The sequence below is a fragment of the Psammomys obesus genome, unplaced genomic scaffold, assembly GCF_907164565.1.
Source record: "Psammomys obesus unplaced genomic scaffold, mPsaObe1.curated_primary_1811, whole genome shotgun sequence".
Classification (NCBI taxonomy): Eukaryota; Metazoa; Chordata; class Mammalia; order Rodentia; family Muridae; genus Psammomys; species Psammomys obesus.
Window position 1 is genome coordinate 1095511 of NW_026590598.1, and position 22010 is coordinate 1117520.

General features: G+C 43.8%; 1 protein-coding gene and 1 pseudogene across 1 annotated transcript in view; both read left to right on the forward strand.

The window, feature by feature from the left end:
* Positions 1-7490: 7490 nt before the first annotated feature.
* LOC129677341 (60S ribosomal protein L12-like) lies at positions 7491-20342 on the forward strand (annotated as a pseudogene).
* Positions 20343-20908: 566 nt separating this feature from the next.
* Bmpr1a (bone morphogenetic protein receptor type 1A) overlaps positions 20909-22010 on the forward strand; it is a 93592-nt gene continuing 92490 nt past the window's right edge. The window contains exon 1 of the mRNA XM_055607994.1: positions 20909-21122. The gene's annotated coding sequence lies outside the window, so the exon portion shown is untranslated. The remainder of the gene's footprint in view (positions 21123-22010) is intronic.

Sequence of the window (22010 nt, forward strand, 5' to 3'; positions counted from 1 at the left end):
TAGTGTGATGATGTACATCTTTAATCCCAACATTTGTGAGGCAGAGGCAAGCAAATTTCTGTGAGTTAGAGGCCAGCATAGTCTATAGTATGAGTTCCAGGTCAGCTAAAGCTAGTGAGACCCTGTCTCAAAACCAAACCAAACAAACCAACCACCCAACCAACTCTCAGTGCTCTTGAGCAATGCACATATGGTAGGTTTTTGATGTGTTTATGGTTTTTGTTGTTGTTTTAGTTAGTTTACAAAGTAGGTTTTCTTATAGCATTTTCATACATGTTTAATTTGAGGTGACCTTCCCTTCGTCTCCTCTCTCCAAGGCTGTGCTCCCTATCTCCACTTAAACCCTCCACCCACAGTGTTTTCCATTGCACTATTGTATCACATGTGTGTTCATGTCCTCCCCACCAACAAACAGTTGTTCTCTGTATTGTCTGCTCCGCTGTCCCTGTTATGCCAGGTTCACGGGACCCTCAGAGACCACCAGGAGACGACTCGATGCAATTGCAAGAGAGCTTTATTACGAGAGCGATCGAACTCGGGACCCAAGTCTCACTGGTGCAGCAGTAGAGAAGTGGGACCCCGAGCTCTGAGTGAACAGGATTTTTAAAGGGAAAGTCTGTGAGCAGGGGGTTTCCATGGCAGCAAGCAGGGGGGCACAAGCCTTGGCGTTACAGAATTGGGTGAAGTTTAGCAGGGCGGGGTGACCTTTTCTGAGGCACATAATCACAATGGCTAAGGCATATAATCACAATGGCTATTTTTCTAAACCATATCTGAAACATTGGGGAGAATTTTTCCACCCGATTCTCAACTGATTCCCATTGATTATTGCCAGGGAGTTTGTCTATATTTTCTATGAAGCATTTATTCTGTTATATTTCCTGGAGGCTGTTGCTAGGAAAGTTAACTTTGTTTTCTGCCAGGTGTACATTCTGTGATATTTCCTGGTACCTGAATTCAGTTCCCAGTCAAGATCTTTATTTCAAAATGGAGTTATATTCAGGCTATCTTAAGCTCTTCATCCCCTGCCAGCCTACAGGAGGGAAGGAAAGGCAGGAGCACACTAAACACACTCCGAATGGAAACCATCCTAACAAACACATTCGGAAAAAAATGAGCCCTTACCAGGTGTCAAGGGGACTGCTTGGGACAGTGAGAACATGACTGTGAATTCAACAGACAATCTGCCTTCAAGAAACTTAAACTCTAGTAATTGGAATTAGCCAAAACAGAGAAATGTCAGGTTAACTCTAAGGGGAAAAAAATATCTGAGCAAAATTTAAGGTTATATTTAAATTAAATTGTTTTATTTTATGTAATATAAATATTAATATTTAAAGCTGCTTTACAGACTAGTAAGGGCAAGAAGCTGTACTTGCATCCATTCATGATAAGGACAAGGCAGAGAGAAGGAGTTCTAGATGAAATAAGCTTAGCAGCAGGCTCAATGCTTTTCAAGGAAAATGCAGCTCTAACTTGGAAAATCTATGTAAAATACTGCTTTGAGTCTTTCTGACCATTGGCCCTCTTAGGACAGGTCCAGAATTCCATGTTCCTTCTCAGTGTTCCACTCAGATTTAAACCGTTCATATGACCTAGGCAACAGATCACTCCTTGATGTATGCTTGTTTATGTTCCAGTAAACTTGTCAGAAAGTGAAAGTATCATGAGTAAAAACTGTATTGAAGGGACTAAGGATGCACTTCTGTTGTAGAGAGCTTGTCTATCACACATGAAGCCCTCGTTTCTATTTGCAGCAATATAGAAAAGGAGTATGGAGATACATGCCTGTAATCTCAACACTCAGGTGTGGAGGCAGGAAGAAATTCAAGGTTATCCTGTCATCCTTGGCTACTTCAACCTACTCGGCTCGGAAGCTTCTGATGAACTATTCTGTCTGACTTTTATCACAAAGTAGGAGTGCTGGAATTACAGATGTGTCCCATCCCATCCAGCTTTCTACTCAGGTTACAGGGAATGAACTCAGATCATTATTAGGCTTGCACAGTTAGTTAACATCTTCACCTGCTAAGCTATCTTGCTAGCCAATAAGCTGCTTTGAGTGGTCAAGAAGAAAAACCATTCTGAGGTGAAAGGTGAATGATGAGAAGAAATAAACAATACCAAAGTTTGGGGCTAGTGTCCAGCCAGAGGGAAAAATAAGGTAAAGGATTTAAGGGGAGCAACTGGAATCCTGAGGACACATGGCTTGAGAACTTGGGTAAAGGGAGGGAATGAGGCACAGTGGGCCTTGGCTACACTGAAGAAAACTGCTACTTGCAAAGGGAGGAAATGAATGATGACAAGTAAAGAGAAAGAACTTGAATTCTGATAAAAACAAAATTTCCCCCTGAGGGGGGAGCAGCCTTACCAGGCCACAGAAGATGACAATGCAGCCACTCCTGATGAGATTTGATAGACTAAGATCAGAAGGAAGGAGAGGGGGACCTCCCGTATCAGTGGACTTGGGGAGGGGCATGTGTGAAGAAGGGGGAGGGAAGGTAGGGTTAGGAGGGGAGGAGGGAGAGGTTTATGGGGGGGGGGGATACAAAGTGAATAAAGTGTAACTAATAAAAGTTAAAAAAAAGAAAAAAAACCAAAAATTTGATTTTTCTTATAAAACATTTCACTTGGTAAAAGTGTTCGAAGTTCAAGCAGTTCTAGGTGAATGTGAAGAAACTCTTAGAGTTGGAATGTCGTCTGCTAAAGCCCACGGAGCCAGCAGGTGGTGTGGGCGGAGCGTCTGGAAGCACAGATCTGTGCTTGTCCGCACACCCACACTGAACACCTTTGCTTTTGCTTCATTGCAATCACACTGCATGCGCTGTTCTGAGATTTGCTTTCTTTTAAGAACCGTTGATTCTGTGACTGTGAACTCCACCGTATGACCCTAGTTATAATCTCTATGAAATGCAACCAACGGGCTATCTAAGAATAAGAATCTTGTGTTCGGGTTGCAGGATAATTCCTGCCATTAATTTTGTCAAGGTAGTCAACTGCTTTTCTGAGCCATTTAATGTCTCCATCTTCAGCTGTGCCTCTCTGGGGTCTCAGGCTCACATCCGAACTTTGTTACCCTGCCATATCTGAATGTCCCCCTGCTGTCGGCACATGTGCGCTTGTCACAAAGGGGCAAAATGGCCGTGTAACCTTTTTTCTAGTACATCGGCCAGCTTAAGAAATGGGTTTGTAAATAAATTTTAAAAATAAAAATGGGGTTAAATAAAAATAAAAGAAATGGGTTTGTTATGAGTTTGAGGCCAACTTGGTCTAAAAAGCTAGTTCCTGGGTAGCCAGAGCTACACAAGAAACTCTGTAGCAAAAAACAACAAATGGGTTTGTGGACTGAGGCGGGAAAGTGAGAATCTTTTCTCCAAGAGTACATTAGAACTGGAGCTCACACAGAGATAGCCTCTTTTCTCATTAAGTGCTTGTGCTAGAAGTTCAAGAGTCTTCAATAGGTGAGAACAAAGCTATTGAACAAAGCATTAAGAAGTAAAAACTGGAAACGACAGTTTCCAAACAGGTGGACTTCTCCAGCCTCTGATCAACTCATTCCCAAGGCTCTATGCCTATCTTTTTTGTGGTTCAATAAATTTCCCTTTATCCGTGAGCTCCTTTAAAAATATTTTCATTACCTTTATTTAACCAGGTGAGATGATACAAACACTTTACCTGTTGTGCTATCCTGCGGGGGGTCCTCTTTAAGCTTCTTTAAATTGGGGTTGGCTTGGCTGGGAATGTGGTTCAGTGGTACAACTCTAGGTTTGATCTCTACCACTGCAAGAATGCACGCGCGCGCACACACACACCCACACACACACACACACACACACACACACACACACACACACGGGGTGGGGGGGAGAGGCTCTCTAAATAAGGATAGCATGGCAGAGGCACTTGAAGCCCTCCTTCAGTCAGCCTATCCATGCCTTTTTTCTAAACACATAATGTAGCAAGGAAGTGTGCCTGCATTTCTTCTGGCAAATCCCACAGCCCTCGTGTCCTACACCCCTTCCAAATGGGGTTCTGTACCTGCCACTGGCTGAGCCTCTATCCTACTACGCAACCTGCTTCTCTTGAACACTCCTTTCTGTGGACTGCAGGTATTACTTTGTCATTGAAATTAGGGTTATGGAGTCATCCTAGCGCCTATCTTCTCTACAGAGGCTCTGACAAATACCCTTCCTGACCCTGCCTGTCTTCTCTTCAGCCTCAGGATCCTGCCTTCTGACAGTTCTCCTTCGTTGATCTAACTGATCTGTGTCCATATTGCTCCCTCCAACCATCTCCCATTTGGGACCTCTATGAAAACATGTCTGACCACCCATTCAGTGGACCTGCATGGCAATCAGATAAGGTTTCCATTATGTTTGGAAGGGCCTTTAAGTCCCACACCAACCTCTGTGGTCTGGCTTCCCCATCTCTTGTGTACCTACCTTCGTATCAGTATTGTGTTGGTTGCTTCTTTGCATTTCTCTTTCCCCAATACCGCCTCACTGCTACACTAGCTAATGATCATCTGTTCATATACTCTCTCACCTACTTCCACAGGAAGCAGTTTGTTAGGGATGACTATTTGAAGCACATTTAGTAGGCAGATTGGATTGTGCTTTTTAGATTTAAATTTTAAATTTTCATTTTTTTTCATTTTTTTCATTTTTTCATTTATGTCTTTTGGTTTTTCCAGATATATTTGTAGGCATTAGACTGGGAATTCTTGGAAACAAAACACAAAAGAAAGAATGTCATCATTGTTGTCACTTAGCTGAGAACCTAGTTCCTTTTTTCACAAATTCTATTCAAAAACTAAAGTATTTTATTACATAAATTCTTAAAATACTCTGCCATGTGCAAATTGATTATCCTTTTATCTAACTCTACTTCAAAGAGATGTGATGCATAAAAGGATATGTAGACCATTTCTATGCAGTTTTTAGATTCTGAGAAGGAGCCATGCAACTGCTTGCTGGGTTTCCCCTCCCAGTGAAGCAATTACAGAAGCTGCCTTTGGAGAAAGTGGGTACAGAGTAACCAATGTAAGCCTGGGTCAGAAGGAAGGAGAGCGTGGCAATCATTGTAATTTGCATGTGGCCACCTCTACCCCTCCTGTGGTACTGTGTCTTTCTGTTGGGCATCAAGAGAGATGAACTGGTGAAAAGTAGTAGGCTCAGATTGGAGAACAGTCTAGCCAGCCTGGGATACAGGTCTAGTGGGTTGTCTTTAAGAATGGAATACCAGGTATGATGGTTCATGCCAATAATCCCAGCACTTGGGAGGCTGAGATAGGAAGATCCCTTTGGGTTGACACTCAATCTGGGCTACAGAGTAAGTAGCAGGTCAGCCTGGGCAAGGGTGACCTCATTAAACTCTGCTCCCAGAAGGAAGAAGAAAACAAAATCAAACAGCAAACTGGAGTATTCAGTTAGAATGAGAAGGGGGTCAAGGCAACAAAAGACTGGAGTTTTACAGGTTTCTATGTCCTTCTCATCTGAAATCCCTTTAGGCAAATGACTAGAAAAGCTTATATAGGAATACTCCCCTGATTACAATCTAGCTCAACCTAAACCTTCCAGCAACTCTCAGCCTTACAGGGACCTTTCAAAACAAGGGATCCTCATAAATCTACTCTGGATCCATGCCACTAGAATGAAGAATACACACATTTGGGGGTCCCAATTCCTCGGTTCAAGTTATGTATTAGAAACTGCCAACATTTGTCAGGGCTGTTCTCAGAGCAAGGTTGAAGACATGCCCTGGAGTAGGGAGACTAAGTCAGATTACCCAATGAGACGAGGCTGAAGCAGCCCCACAACTTACACCAAACAAGTTGTCTTTCTCCACCTTCTGCTTGATTTGTTCCAATCCTGGAAGCCCAGGTTGAATTGAGGGCAATGTTGACAAAAGCAAGCAGTTGAATGGGATGTAGTATTAGGTTGGAGTTCAGAAGGAAGAAAAGGAATTACTGAGGCCTCAGGCTCAGCTCTGAACCATAGATATTTTGTCCTTTTGAGTTGCTTAAATGTTTAAAGTAACTAGATGTATCTATAGCTTGTAGATTCATAATCATGATGTGACTTTAAAAGAAAGAAAACAATTTTGTTGTTGGTGTTGCCCAGGTGGGCCTTGAACTCCTAGGCTCATATGATCCTCTTGTCTCAGCCTCCCAAGTAGCTGGAAAAACAAGACATGTTTTATTTTTATTTTATAGTGCATTTTCCATGTTTATGTTTAGGGCTTGGCACTTTATGTTTTCCCCACTGAATCTTTATAACCATTCAAGGCAGGAAAGACAAGGTTCAGATAGGTTCAATGCCTCTCCCTAAAATAGTCTCTCCATTAAGAACTCAGTCTCAAAACATGCACCTCTCTTTAATGGAAGTGTTGTGTTCATCAGAAACACAGAGAGGAAGGCAGCTGAGTTCAGGTCCCATTCACTGAGCTCTTACCATGAACAAGACATAAGGATTAGCAGGTAGTGAGCTGAGGTACAGCTCAGAGCACTAACATAACTTGAGTTGGACCCTGGGTTTCATTTCCAGCAACAAAAGAAAGAGAGAAGGAAAGAAAGAGAGAAAGAAAGAAAGGAAGGAAGGAAGGAAGGAAGGAAGAAAGAAAGAAAGAAAGAAAGAAAGAAAGAAAGAAAGAAAGGAGAGAAAAAAGAAAGAAGGAAATGAGAATTGTTAGTTTGAGGTGACTAAGACTTCAGTGCAGCCTCACAGGGATCTTAAGTCTGGTCTGATGGAGGAAATAGACATGTCATAGCATAATTTTGCTATCATATAGTAGTAAACATTTCTGCAGCTTTCCTATAAGGAAGCCATAAAAGCAAAGGAATATGCTCTCACGGACTTTCTGCAATTGTGAAATTTCTTTTCAATCTATTATTTTATTTGAAAAACTCATTTCCTTCAACTTGCTTTTTAAATTACTTTTATTATATTTATTTGTATATTTAAAATACTTTTGCTTATTTAAAAAGTTTTGTTTTTAAATTTATTTTTTATTATATGTAAGAGTATGTGACTGTGTGCAGATGCCTGCTGGGGCCAGAGGAGTTGGATTCTCCTGGAGCTGGAGTTACAGACTGTTTTGAGTCACTGAACATGGGCTCTCAGGCTGAGAATGGTGGTGTGTGCCCGTAATCTCAGCACTCAGGGAGGCAAGGACAGGTGGATTGCTGTGAGTTTGAGGCCAGCCTGGTTTACAAAGTGAATCCAGGACAGCCAGGCTATACAGAGACTCCTGTCTCTAACTAACTAACTAACTAACTAACTAACTAACTAACTAACTAACTAACTAACTAACTAACTAACTGAATACAATACAATACAATAAAATAAAAAATAAAATAAAGTAATAAAATAAAATAAAATAAAATAAAATAAAATAAAATAAAATAAAAGCTTTTCTGCTTTCCGCTTTCACCTCGGAGTAGCCAGTGGTGCAACTTTCTTCGGTTGTCCCGAATCCGGGCTCATCCGACACCAGCCACCTCCACCATGCCGCCCAAGTTCGACCCCAATGAGATAAAAGTTGTGTACTTGAGGTGCACCACATTGTGTCGGCGCCACATCCGCTTTGGCCTCCAAGATCGGTCCTCTGGGTCTGTCTCCAAAAAATGTTGGTGATGACATTGCTAAGGCTGCCGGTGACTGGAAAGGTCTAAGGATTACAGTGAAACTCACCATCTAGAACAGACAGGCACAGATTGAGGTGGTGCCCTCTGCATCTGCCCTGAACATCAAAGCCCTCAAGGAGCCAGCAAGAGACAGAAAGAAGCAGAAGAACATTAAACACAGTGGAAATATTTCTGGAACTATTAAGAAGATCCTGGGTACTGCGTGGTCTGTGGGCTGTAATGTGGTTGGCTGCCACCCTCACGACATCATAGACGCCATCGATAGCGGTGCAGTGGAATCCCAGCTAGTTAAGAACCAAGAAGAGTATTTCGGTAAAACACCATCTGATTAAAAAGAAAAAAAAAAAAGGCTCTGAGCCAAACTCAGGTCCTCTACAACAGCAGGAAGTGCTTTTAACCACTGAGCTAATCGGAGCTAAAGCTAACTCCGATTTATTATGTGTGTATGGTAAGTGTAGGTATGGATTTAAGTGTACCATGGTGTATGTATGAAGTCTTTTGGGAATCTACTTTCTTCTGCTACCATGTGGGACCCAGGACTGAACTCTGGCCATCAGTCTTGAATGTTAAGTGCTTTTACCTGCTGAGGCATCAGACAGCACTAGCTGGCCTGGAACTTGCTCTGTAGAATAAATAGGCCATCCTTCAAACTCAGAGATCCACTTGCCTCTGCCTCCTGTTTGCTGGAATTAAAGGCATGTGCCACCGTTCCATATATATATATGTGTATGTATATGCATATATCTACACATACACACACAACTTTTTTTTTTTTTTACACACACACCTTTTTTCAGTCATTTATTTTTTCTCTTTGAGACAGGGTATCATGTAGCCCAGGGTGGCCTTGAGGCATACAAGCAAACACTCTTCCAACGGAGTGACATTCCCAGCCCTATGAAGACTTTCTGCAACACTGTTTATTTAATACTTGGTGCTAGGTATTCTGGCTTGAGAAGAAGACAGTAATACCACCAACCCACCCCTCAACTCAAGGATTTCTCAGGAAGGCCATTAAGGTCTAGGAGTGAGCTACCAAAGTTTTCTAGGGGGAAATTCCCGAGCAAGGCAGAGTCAAGGAACTGGATCCCAGCCCAGGCTGTAGCAGAAGTCATATGCTATCACTGCCCTGTATTTGAAGCACAGCTTATTAAGCATTTTACAGTTGTTGTTGTTGTTTTTTTTTTTTGCTCTTCAACATATGCACTAAAGTACAAGTCACTTTCTAGAAGGCAAAGGAAAGAAGGTAACTAAAATTGAGCAGTGACTGCATGCCAGCCACTGGCATGTACTAATCCCCTCATCTGTTCCATTAGGCGACTAGTATCTTTGCATTCCTCTTTTGGAGCTATTCTGCTCCTAGGATTTCATTCTCACTTTTCTCTAATAAATTTATGTTCATTCTTCTTCTTCTTCTTCTTCTTCTTCTTTTTTTTTTTTTTTTTAAAAAAAGCACATCATTTTTTTTAATAGATAATAGAAACTGGGGTTCTAAGAGGTTAACAAGCTTTTGTGTTAGTTGGGTCTAAACGTAGGATAGATAGCCAAGAGTCTGACCCTATAAACTTAATATTCTTCCTACCATACCATGCTAATGCCTATTCCTGGGCTCACTGGTAATAGAAGCAGTGAAGGAAACAGTGGGCTGGGCTTCTGGTTTCAAGGAAGAAAAGCCAGGTTTTCCATGAGTGACTTGGTCATGGAAAGTTCCAAGGGATTCCTAGGATGCCCCTCTGGCTGCCACTTCTGCACCCTACCTCACCAAGCTGTGTCTTTGAATCTGAATAAGGAAAGGGAAGGGTGCTTGGGACATCTCCTGGGAGTGTCCACTGAAGTCTGTTTTATATAGTTTACAATTTGCTGTAAACAGCTTCTGTTCCCAATTAAACCTGTATGATCATGCCTGAACTTTTAGGAAACAAGGTTTCTTTTATGGTTTGTTCCTCTGTGGTAAAACCAGAGTCCTCTCGAATCCATAGGTCTCCTTCACTAGTTGGGCCCTGATTATGGAATACTGGCCTGAAGCCTACAAATATACAGGTCCTGGAAAACACCCAGCAAATGCTTCTACTACCAGTGAGCCCAGGAATAGGCATTAGCATGGTATGGTAAGAAGAATATTAAGTTTATAGGGTCAAACTCTTGGCTATCTGTCCTACTTTTAGACCCAACTAACACAAAAGCTTGTTAACCTCTTATAACCTCAGTTTCTAGTATCTACTGGGGACTACTGGCGATTATGTTCCTTTTCTTCCAGATCTTGCTGAGCAGGCCTCTAGGATGCTGATGTCATTTGTGCTAGGCTGGGTGAAGATGTAACACTATCAGCTGGAAAGTGGTACCTGACAGTGGTTTCTGAGGACGCAGAGGTTCAGAATGACTTATTCCTCTTAGAGACAAGTGCTCAATAAAAGCACCTTTAGCTGAAATTGGCAATAAAAGAAAATGAATGGGGTTCGGTATCTTTAATTTTTGCTAATTAAGAGTATGTGTTTATTCAATAAAATCTTAAAAATGTGTGAGAGTAGAAAGAAGAAAAAGTAATCATGGTCTCCTGCCCAGAAACAACTACTATTTAGCATTTTGGCCAATTTTCTATTATCAAAGGAATGTGGTTAACATGTCTCACAGTTATTGTAGCAAAAACATTTCATGAAAATTGAAATCCAGATTTAAAAAAAGATTTACTAAAAAACCTTTCTTTATTTTTATGTGCATTGGTGTTTGCCTGCATATGTGACTCTGTGAGGGTGCCAGAGGGTATGAGAGTTACAGACAGCAGTGAGCTGTCATGTTGGTGCTGGGAATTGAACCAGGATCCTCTGGAAGATCAGTTTGTGCTCTTAACTATTGAGTCATCTCTCCACCCCTAGATTTAATTTTTATTTGTGTTTCTGGACACATACATGCGGGAGCCCAGAGGCCAGAGAAGCCTCTGGCTACCATGAAGCTGGAGTTATGGGAAGTTGTGAGCTGCCTGAGTGTTAGGAACTGAACTCGGATCCTATGCAAAAGGAGTATGTGCTCTTAACCACTGAGCCATCTCTCCAGCCTCCACACAGCATGTAAATGGACGCTTTATGACTGCTGACTAGCAACCTCCATTTCTGTACTCATTCAGACACTTTCCTAGTAAAAACTATAGAGAGCACCCCGGGGCCTACAGTCACAGCTGCTAGAGCTCTCGCTTACCTAATACATACACACTTCCCAGTGAGCACTATCCAGTAGAAATTTCAGTGAAAACGTGAAATAGTCACTGTATATTGTCTCATCTTGGCAGTCACTGATCTTCCATAGGGCAGCATTGAGTGCAGCTACAAAGAAAGCGAAAACGTGGGCAGGTAAAGTTAAATTGATATGGTTAATTTTATATTTTATTTACTGTAAGAAATGCTTATTTTTGGTGGCACTGGGGATTGAGAGAAGGGACTCATACACTGAGTGATGAACCCCACCTCCCTAACTTTGAGGCTGGACTTCTTAAGCTGCCCAAGCAGGCTTTGAACTTTGCCTTGGCTTTCAGGTACTTGGTATGCTAGATTAAGGCTCTCCCCGCTGAACCCTGCCCACAGAACATTCTGAATGCTAGGGTCATAGGCTTATGCCACCATACTTGACTACTTATAACTAGTTTATAATTCATGTAGTCACACATACAGGTCAAGTGGGTATTATGTTGGCTGGACAATTCTACATAGTGGAATTTAAAGTATACAGTGGGCAGGGAATGAAAATTAAAAATGTGTGGCACATGTCAATTCAAACAATAACAGAACTCATTGATTCATCATTTTTTATTTTCTTTTTATTTTTTTACCCAGCAATGAGAAGTGACACTCCATGATAAAAATGGAGAGGGGCTTAGAATAGCCTGTGAGAAGGAAGTCAGTCATTAGCTACCTTCTGACATCCTAGCAATTAGCCAGACTTGGAAGAAGAGCAGGCATCTTCAGAGAGGTGCCAAATAAGTAGGAGATAAGAGACTGTAAAAATGAAAAGCCGTTTGGTCTTTCATCACAGGATAATCCAATACATTCGAATTAAGGGCAAAGAGCTCAGTGATAGCCTTTGTGAGGAAATAGGAGCTGTGTAGCAGGATATCCTTTTTCCGCACTAAAGCACCCAATTCTTTCAATTTTATATACAGCGGAAGCAATTAATTGTACTAGAACGAAATCCACAGCTGCCTTTTCCTGATGGCCCCATAAGCAGCAAACACTATTGTTCAGCTTCCGGCATAGAAGTAGTCATTCTTCTGCTTCAAGACTCAGATTTTCTGATTGCCTCGTGCAACATCTCCGAAGATAAAAACATGTATCAACATCCAAAATTCAACTTTTTCTTCTCATCACATATTTGACGGTATAAGCAACTGTCAAAAGTTAATTTTTTATTTCCAATATAATCTAAACATGTGACTCCATCATGGTATCTCTTCTAAAGTTTATATGACTGAATCATAAGTTATTCACTTTGTTTGTTTTATATGTTTATATGCAGTCCACTGTGCTGTTTTTTATTTTTTTGTGATTCGACATTCATACCATGGCTATTCAGGGATTGTGCTGAACAAATATGATTATGTATTAAAAAGCTAGAAAACTCAACATTTTAAACTGTTTGCCTGTATGCTGTTGTCTTCTAGAAGCATTAAAACACACTTCATCAATCTGTAGATGTAGGTTTTAGAAAACCTTTTACAACCCTAATGCCTTCCATTTGTTGATGTTGTTTAATTGGAGACGTTTTATTTTTCAGGGTTTTTTAAAATCTAATATAATAGTGTATTTTATAACCAGTAACATTTTTGTTACTACTGAAAGCACAACAGAGTAGCTTTTGTTATGAAGAAAAACATATCAGTCAGATACATATCTTATATAGAATTCTAGTTTTGTTACGACAAATATAAGCTTATCATTTTTATTTCATACTGAATTTTTAATCAACTGACTATCTGTTGTTATTAATATTATTATTACTACTACTATTATTATTTTGATCTTTAAACATTTTTAGAAAACATTTAAAATTTTATGTATATGAATATTTCACCTGTTTATGTGTATGCACCACAGGCATGCCTAGTGCTCTTGGAGGTCAGACATACTTGAACTAGATTATGAATGGCTGTGAACCAGCATGTGGGTGCTGGGAACTGAACCCAGGTACTCTGGAAGAACAAGAGTTCTTAACTGCTGAGCCACCTCTCTAGCACTTATTTTGTTCTTTTGAACACAGTATCGTGTAGCCCAGGATAGACTAGAATTCCAGATATATCCAAGCATGACCTTGAACTTCTGGTCACCTTCACCTCCCATCTTCTGAGATTACAGGTATATATCACCTTAGCTAGGTCACACCCAGTTGCTTCAATTTTTCTGGTGCTGGAGTATAAACTTAGGGCTTTGCATTTGCTAGGCAAGCCCTCTACCAATGGGCTACCCACTATTCTAGTTCCAAAGTTTTGGTTATAAAAGTGTTATTATGGCTCTTTTTTAAAAAAGAGTTTATTTACTTACTTATTTTATATACATGAATGTTCTACCTGTCTGTATACCTGCACACCAGAAGTAGCCATCAGATCCCAGTATAGATGGTTGTGAGCCACCATGTGGTTGCTGGGAATTGAACTCAGGACCTCTGGAAGAGCAGACAGCACTCTTAGCCACTAAGCCATCTCTCCAGCTCCTATTATGGCTCTTTATATGGAGGTAAAGCTTACTCAAGAAATAGTAGCTATTCATTAGCGCTCCACTCAGAACACTCACAATATTCTGTCCCTATGTCCTTTTACTTTATATTACTTACATATACTTACTTTGTAACAGAGAATTAAATGCTTAAGTAGATCTTCCCAACTGCCATAAATGGTACATAGTATTAAACAATTAAAAATTCATTTCTTAAAAACCTTCTTTGATTAACATGTAATAGTTGTACATGTTCATGTTGCATAATACTTCAAAACAAATCTACAACATGTACTTATCAAATCTGGACAATCCTCATTCTGATCTCCGTACCATTTAGTTTAGAGCTTTCAAATTTTTTCTCTTCATATTATTCTTGCCTGAAATATGTAATAGGTATGGAAAGCCTTGACTTTGATCTCCAGCAGAGCACATATGTAAACACCTGTGTACACACACACACACACACACACACACACACACACACACACACAGAGCTATCTGATGATAACTGGAATAGTATTTTCATGATGTTTTGTACTTGTGTAGGTACTGGAAAAAAAAACACAACACTCTGTGCATGCCTTTAACCACAGCACTTGGGAGGCAGAGGCGTGCAGACCTCTGAGTTTAAGGCCAGCTTGGTCTACAAAGAAAGCTCCAGGACAGCCAGGGCTACATAGAGAAACCCTGTCTCAAAACTGTGCCCCCACTCCTCTCCATAAAAAAGAAAGAACTCTGGACAATGCCAGTCATGAAGTGCAGTGTTTGAATAGTGCTTTACTTGGTAACCTAGCAACTCTGGTGTTCAACAAATCAACTACAGCAACAATGGTAAGTGTGTGTGTGTGTGTGTGTGTGTGTGTGTGTGTGTGTGTGTGTGTGTTGAGGGGCGACAAGAAGAAAAGTAGAACCAACACAGTTGATTTAAGAAGTCTGTGCTATTTGCTTCCTCTGGCTGGACTTGAAAACAACAAATTAGCAGAAGCAAAGACTTTGACACCTCGTGTATTTTGATACCCTTAGCTGTCCACACTGGGAGGCTGAGAAGCACCTACTCACACATAACTGGATAGGGGTCTATGATCACTTTTGGAGAAAAGTCTAACAGCTTGTTGTCACAATGCAGTGGCTTCAGACTTAATGGGAATGTGGTATTTCACTAGAAGCCTAGGAAGAGCAGCATGAATAGCTGACAGGATAACCAGTCAGGAGGAGAGCTAGTAAGTTCAGGCATACGGTGAGGAAGACAGGCTTTAAGGAGCATAGCAAATTAAATAAAAATAATCTACATTTTAGAGAAACACAGGTATTGGTTACTGGGTAAATACAGAATTATGTTGCTCTGAAAGCAGTGAGAAAGTTGTTTTCAAAAGCAAATGAAGCCCCAGTTAACTGTTAGAGTGAGCTATTAAGACTTCAGTCAATGAAAGTCATGTCTTTAGAGGACAGGAGCATAGATGGTGCCTGAACTGTCCTATCACATAGCTAAGGTTTAATAAATATTACCTACTTGGCATGCCAAGCAGTGTGCTAGAAACCAAGGAAAGGGGCCTGGTGCTATCTCTCGGTGGTAGAACGCAGGCCTAGTGTAAGCAAGGCCTCTGAATTCCACCTTAAACACTGAAAACAAAAACAAAAAAACAGCACCAAACTTTAGTAGGAACAGACAGAGAGGAGTGAGCACAACAGTATCGCAGTTCCTGTGACTAAGACAGCGCTTTTCCTTTGTGACCTGGAGTCCAGCACGGGGATAGAGATGGTCAACACATCTGGTGGATAATCTAGCGTGTCTGGTTACACCGGTGAAACCATACGTAGCAACAGAGCCTGTTAACAACATAGCCTGCATTCAGTAGTCAGTGTGGCTGTTCATGGCTCTACACTCCTAGTCACAGATTCTATCTCCCTAACACTCTGCCTGAATCATTATTGTGGCACCTCACCCTTCTCCTACTAGCCACTCAGCAGGTAATCATACCCAGTTCCAGATGTTGGGATTTCTGAACTGGCAACCCCAAGGGAGTTCTTGGGAAAAACCAGTGTTTAGTAGAAAGTAAATGGGATGCAGGTCTTTGATTTATGTGTATGTATATACACACACACACACACAGTCACTCATTACTTTTCTTGTTGCTGTGACAAACACCTTACAGAGACAATTTAAAGAAGGGTTTATTTAGACTCACAGGTCTCGGGTCCAGACCGTGATGGTGGCAGGAGCTTGAGGCAGCTAGCTGGTCACCTTGTGTTCACAGGCCAAAAGCAGAGTGATGAATGCTGGTGCACAGCTCACTTTCTCCCTTGTATTCAGTCCAGGGCTCTAGTCCATGAAGTGAGGGGGACCACATGTAGAGTAAGTATTTCTACCTCAATTGGCCCCTATGTCTCTTTCCACAGCACTTCTTTCTTCTTTTCAAAACATTGGGTCTCACTATGTAGCGCTGGCTTAGCTGGGAACTGGCCTTGAAGTCAAGAGACCTGCCTGCCTCTGCCTTACCAGTGCTGGGACTAAAGGAGGGCCATGCCCAGCTTCCATGGTCATTCTAAACACCATCAAGTTGAAAATAAGCGTAACCATTACAATGCACACACAGCTTTTATAAAAGTTTTTTTGTTGTTATTGTTTTGTTTTTCGAGACAGGGTTTCAGCTTTGACTGTCCTGGACTCAAACTCACAGAGATCTGTCTGCCTCTTCCTCTTGAGTGCTGGGATTACAGGGGAGTGCCACCATGCCCAGCTTTATAGAAGATTTTAATCATGTGTATGTATGTCTGAGAGTGCGTGCCCATGTGTGCAAGTGCCTGCAGAAGCCAGAGGTGTCAGATTCCTGAGGCTGGAGTTCCAGGATGTTGCTAGCCGCCCAGTGTGAGTGCTGGAAACTCAATCTCCCCAAGAACAGCACACAGTATTATTGCTGAGTTATCTCTCTAGTCCCTCACATAGGCATCTTTGAGAAAGTAGATCTTCGGCTTTTTCAAATGCTCCTCTTGGATTCTTTTCCTCTTTCTTCTCTCTTATCCATGGAACCCAGGTCCTTATACATGCGAAGTACTACCTGAACTATACTCCAGTCAGTATTTATTATTATTGTTGTTTTGTTTTTTAAGCAGGGTTTCTCTGTTGCCCTGGCTTTCCTGAACCTTATTTTTTAGACCAGACTGGCCTCGAACTCAGAGATCTGCCTGACTCTGCCTCCTGTGTGCTAGTGTTAAAGGCATGTGCCACCACCACCTAGCTGCAAGCTAGAATATTTTTACCAGGCAAAAAAATTACTTATAGTATATCTAGTATATATACATGTATATTTTTTCTATATATTTTATCACATAATATATACATAAACTATTTTATACATATATATATATCTTTTTTTTCTGGTTGAAAATCTAGTGTAATAGGTCACTAACTTACCGCCCTCAGCGCAGGGAAGGTGGGGCAGTGAGTATATGGCAGGATGGGAAAGGACACGATTTGTACAAGGCTGAGTGGGACCTGGCATGAGAGGAACTGCAGTCCCATAGGCAGCACCTGATAACCAGAGAAGTGGGCAAACAACAGGTGGTAGGCTGGGAGAGCAGTTGGCATCGGGACACCCAGCCCCAGGAAATGGGGACCAGCACTCCTGATTAGATGGGTAGGATAGTTAGGAACACAGAATGTAGAAGTAAAGAGTTAGAGGCACACAGTGTGGCCAACCATATCTTAGGACTGGGGTGAGTCCCCACAATAGGCAGAAACTTGAAGTCTAGGCAGGCTGACAGCACAGGAATTAAATATAAAAGGGCTGGGGTTAGGGATGTAGTTTAACAGGTAGAATGAGTGCCATGCAGGCAGCCCTGGGTTAGAGCCCCAACACTGTATTATAAATCTGTGATATGGCACAAGTCTGTAATCCCGCACTCAGGAGATGGAAGCAGGAGGCCAAAAGTTCAAGGTTATCTTCTGACAATGAGTTCCAGGCCACCCTGGAATACCTGACACCTTGTCTCAAAAATAAGTAAATGGCTCAGTGGGTAAAAGCACCTGCTGCCAAATGCGACAGCCTGAATTCAATGCCTGGGACCTACACAGTAGAAGGAGAGAACCAATTTTGGAAGTTTCTTCTTGCAGGATGTGCCAGACATGTACCACCCCAAACAAACAACAAACAAATGTACATAAAAGGGCTATGGGTCAATTCTTAGGAAAGGGCCAAAGACAGGGCTCCCTAGGTAAACAGAGAAGAGGTACTCAACAAAAGTCAGGCCTGGGGCTTAAAACAAAAGTTCTGTGACTCCTTTCTGCTTCATAGCCTAGAAAAGGACTAGATTCTAAGGTGAGAAGAGCAGAGACCATGGACTAAGTAGGACCAAGTGGTGCTACTTTGCAATGATAGCCCTAGAAAATGTCTTTGAAGCAAAGCAAAATTAACATGGAGAAAGGGAAGCAGAAACTATTTTAGAGGTAAAATATACATGAGAGAAATAAATAAGATAAATAAAATACCGTATATAAGCCATGATGGAGTATCATTAATAAAATGACATGGTGGTGTCCAGGCTGAAAATTGCCTATGTCCCTGTCCTCTCTACTTCCCATGTTTATCAATTTAATAGTGGGTTTGTAACAAACCTAGGTGTCACCTACCAAGGGCATCCCTCCAGTAGTCTTTACTGGGCTCTTATCTCTACACCCACAATGACTTACTGCTGTCTCCTGCCTCGTAAAATCTTTACAACAGGAAAATGACTTCGGATGGATTAGCTTGGATTAATCTATTGAACTTGGATCCCTGAAGGCAGAAGTCTCTATTTCACTAAAGATGATGTAATCCACAGTTTTTCTGGACAACCCTCACCCTTTTCACAGTCATGCCACCTTCTAACACTGAAAGGGTCTTAGCGACAAGGTTCAGAAGTGCTCAGAAGAGATCCATGCTTATCTATCTCACTCATTTAACACATAGTAGGCACTGAGTAGTTAACATATAGGAAGTACTGCATGCCAGGCACTAAGATCTGAGAGTGGAGAAAAGACTGACAAGTCTTTCTTTTTCTGGAGTTTATACCCTCCAGGGCAGAGGGGCTCAACTCATAAACTAAATAAAGTTAATTTCAGATAATAAAAAGAAACATAAAGAAAACGAAATCTGGAGTATTAATATAGGATAGGTGATTAGAAAAGTAGTCTGAAGCCTGGTGTATTGACCAATGCTTTTAGTTCCAGCACCTGGGAAGCAGAGGCAGACAGATCTCTGTGAGTGAGAGGCCAGCAAGTTCCTGGACAGTCAGGGCTGTCATACAAAGAAACCCTGTCTCAAAAACCAAACCAACCAACCAACCAACCAACCAACCAACCAACCAACCAACCAACCAACCAAACAAACAAACAGTGTTGTGAAGGAGCCGGGACCAATTGGGAGGGAATGCTTCCTGGTTTGCTCAGGCAACAATTGCTAGGACTTGTGATAAAACTAACTGGCCAGAGGAAAAGGCCCATTTCTAGTCCCTTCTATTAACCTACTTAAAGGAATTCTGCTGCATTACAGAATGTTAAATTGGACCTTGAAGTGTTGCCTTTGACTTTGGGGGCCGGACCATACGTGTCCAGATGTCTCCTTGGGCTTCTGGCTCTGTTCATTTAGTGGGCTGGCAAACCGGAGAAACAGGCTGGCATGCTTATACATGCCAGGAGCCAACACAAACCCTGTCCTGGCTCTGCTCACTTGTCTGTAGGTAGGCTGTGGGCTGTGATATGCCAAGCAGTTAAGTCTGGCAACTAGTTGAGCTGATTTAAGGAGAACACGAGAATAGCACCCTACATTCCCAAATATCTGAAAAGGATCTTTTTGTAGAGAAGCATCCATTTTGCTCTCATTTTAGTAGCTCGTAACTCAAATCAGGCAACACCAATTTGTGCATTTCAGACTTGGTACACTACAGCTCCAACCCGAGATTCTTGCCTATGTCACAGACTGATTTCTAGTCCCCAAATCAAATTAGGATGCAGAGGTCACAGCAGGTCCACTTACCATGATTTTTTTCCTGCCCAACACATGGATAGGCATAAGACTTTTGGTCAATGAGTCCAAATCTCTTGGAACAACAGGCTCACTCTTTCTCATCAAATTTAAGTGGGGCAGTATATAGAATTACCAAGGAAGAAAAGTGACAATCTTTAGTGGATGCAAAACTTATGGTATCACAATGTATCTTCAGTGAAGTGCCAATGCTGCAATGACCAAGAGAGCCCAAGAGCTCAGGAAAAAGATAAGAGAATATAACTCAACTGAGTATCGAAGATACCGGGAAGACTAGCTGTTCTAAAGGCAAAAGGGGATACAGGAGAAAAGGAGTTCGAAGAACGATTAGTTTAAAGGGAATTTAAATATTTTCAGCTGACTATGAGGGAATACCTTGGAATCTAAGTTTTGTTTTTGTTTTTTCCTCCAGGCCAGATGTGTGTAAAAACACAAGTGCCCAGTACATTCTATTCCTTCTCTGTTTCTGCTATTTTAAACGATTTTCCAAGAGATTAAAATCACTTTCAGAAAGGTGAATTACCCGAATGCGATATATTTGGTGAAATACCAAAAAAGCTAGGTATTTAACGGCTGGTTTAAAAGGGGATTATCTTTTCATTCTTCATACCCAGGTCACTGAATACTTTTCACGGCATTTTGCACGAAGATAAGAAAAGAAGGGGTAGTGACAGCTATTTGCATTTTCTAAAAGGAGGGAAGGAGACGCGGGAGGGTATACGAGGTCACTCGGCCGAGCCAAAGGTGGACTGAGAGTCGTATTTATAGTCCGTGACTTCAGTTCGGCCGGCTCCCGCCGCTCCTTATCTCAGGCCCGAGGAATTCGCGGGCCCGCAGATCACAACAAGCCCGGCGGCCCGGCCCCGGGGCCGAAACGCGGCTCTCGCTACGAGAGAACCCGAGAAGGCGTTCGCCTCCACGTTCCCCCACCCGCGGGCCAGGACCAGAACCGGGGAGGGGGCCCCGGGGGGTGGGTGAGTTATGGAGGCGGTGCGGCCACACAGTTCCCCTCTGCAACAACAACTACGAACGGGCGGCGGGTCCCGCACCGTGCGGTCCGGTGCCCTCGGAGCCGCCGGGCCGCTTCTCACGTGCCGCGCAGCGCGAGCCCCGGCTCGTGAAGGTGTGTGCCCGCGCCGCCTGCTCCACGCAGCCTTGTCCGAGCGGCCCCTCTGTCACGCGGGTGGCGGCGACGGCATGGGCCGACGGGGTGGGCCCCCCTTCCCTCGACGACCTGGCGCCCCCGTGCCGGCGGCCGGCCCTCCTTCCCGGCAGAGGGGCGCCGGGCTCCACCGGCCCTTCGGGCACTTCCGCCGAGCTCTCGGCTCGGTTCGTGTCCGGGGCGGGGCCGGCGCCCCGGGGCGGGCGCGCGCAGAGCTGGCGGGCCCTTCCCAGTGCGCGCGCGCCGGCGCCTCTCGCCCAGGCCGCCCGCCCCTCCCCCCGCGCCGCCCCTCCCCCCTCCCCGCGAGCTAGCGTCCGCGGCGGCTGAGGCGGCAGAGATTGGAATCTGCTCGCCGGCCGCGCGGAGGAGGAGGAGGAGGAGGAGGTGCAGGAGGAGGGCGGAGGGAAGGGCGGGGAGGGAGGCTCGAGCTCCCGCGCGTCGGCCCGCGCGAGACGAGGACTGTGCGGGCCTCGAGAGGGGCGACCGGGCCCGGGCCGCTGCACGCCGAGGGCGGAGGCCGAGCCGGGCCTCGCCGCCCCGCGGCTGTCCGTGCCCGCCTGCGCCGAGCGCCGGAGGATGCGTTTCCCGGGATCCCGGTGAGTTGGCGGGTCGCGGAGGGCCGGTGCGCCGCGGGAGGCCGGCGAAGTTTTGGGGCGACGGTGGCCGCGCAGGGAGAGGCCGCGAAGCGCCTCGGCGGGGCCTGCGGGAGACCCCGGCCCCGCGGCGCGGCGCGGCCCGCCCGCGCGCGCCCTTTTGTTCGCGTTCCCCAGCACCCCGAGGTCGCTTTTGGAGTCCTTAAATGGGAAGGGCGCTCGGCCCCCGCTCCGGAGCGCGCGGCTGAGAGCGGGGCCGGGCTCGGGACGCTGCCCCAGAGAGGGGACGAAGCACGTTCCGTGCCGGGGACGGAGGCCGGACGGAGGGCTCGGCCCGTCCTCCGAGTTGGCTGCGGGAAGGCGCCGGGTTTGTCCCTCGGTCCCCGCGAGTTGGTTCACCTGTTGTTCTGCTCGGCCTCCGCTGCCATGTCTGTTGTGATTCTGCACTTCGATTTCGGAGAACTTTGGGCTGGATTGCGTGTACATCCACCCCCCTCCCCTTCCAGGCTCCTAGCGGAAAGATTTGGCGAAAGAAAGAAAGAAAAAAAAAAAAAAAAGAAAGAAAAGAAAAGAAAAAAGCGTCAGGAAAGAAGACTGTATGTTAGTGCCTGGCGTTTTGACTCCGTCGTGGTGTCGATCTCTTTCGTTTGGTTAAAGGGCTGCAGGCTTTCTCTTTGAAACGGTTTACAAACTGTTCTGAGTGCGTGGTATGAACTTAGCACCCTTGTCACGTCATTTACTTCTTAAGATAACCCTGCTTATTGTATTTTTTTGTTGTTTTTAGAGGAGGAAACCGAGACTCAGAGTTTAAATAACTTAGATAACTGAGCTGGGATTGGACCTAGAGACGCCGTATTCAGGAGTACGGCCTTCTTACAAAGCAAATTGTGC